Genomic DNA, 256 nt, shown 5'->3' with positions numbered 1-256 from the left:
GGTGAGGCTGGTCTCTGTTAATTTTTTTTCCGAAAGTCTAAAGGGCAGACTGTGACTAGGTGAGTCAATGTGTAGCCAGGAGCCACCAAGCCAAATAACCCTAGAGTAACACCAGCAAAAACAGCATGGGTGCTAGGCATTCACACCACGGTCGGTATTCGCATATCCAAGTACCATTTTCCATGACGGGATGGGATGCATTTGGGTCCCTGGGTGCTGACCTCGGCCCATGGTAATGCTTGTGTTGCCTGGCCTT

The sequence above is a fragment of the Alligator mississippiensis genome, chromosome 5, assembly GCF_030867095.1.
Source record: "Alligator mississippiensis isolate rAllMis1 chromosome 5, rAllMis1, whole genome shotgun sequence".
NCBI lineage: Eukaryota > Metazoa > Chordata > Crocodylia > Alligatoridae > Alligator > Alligator mississippiensis.
This window is presented reverse-complemented; position numbering follows the sequence as displayed.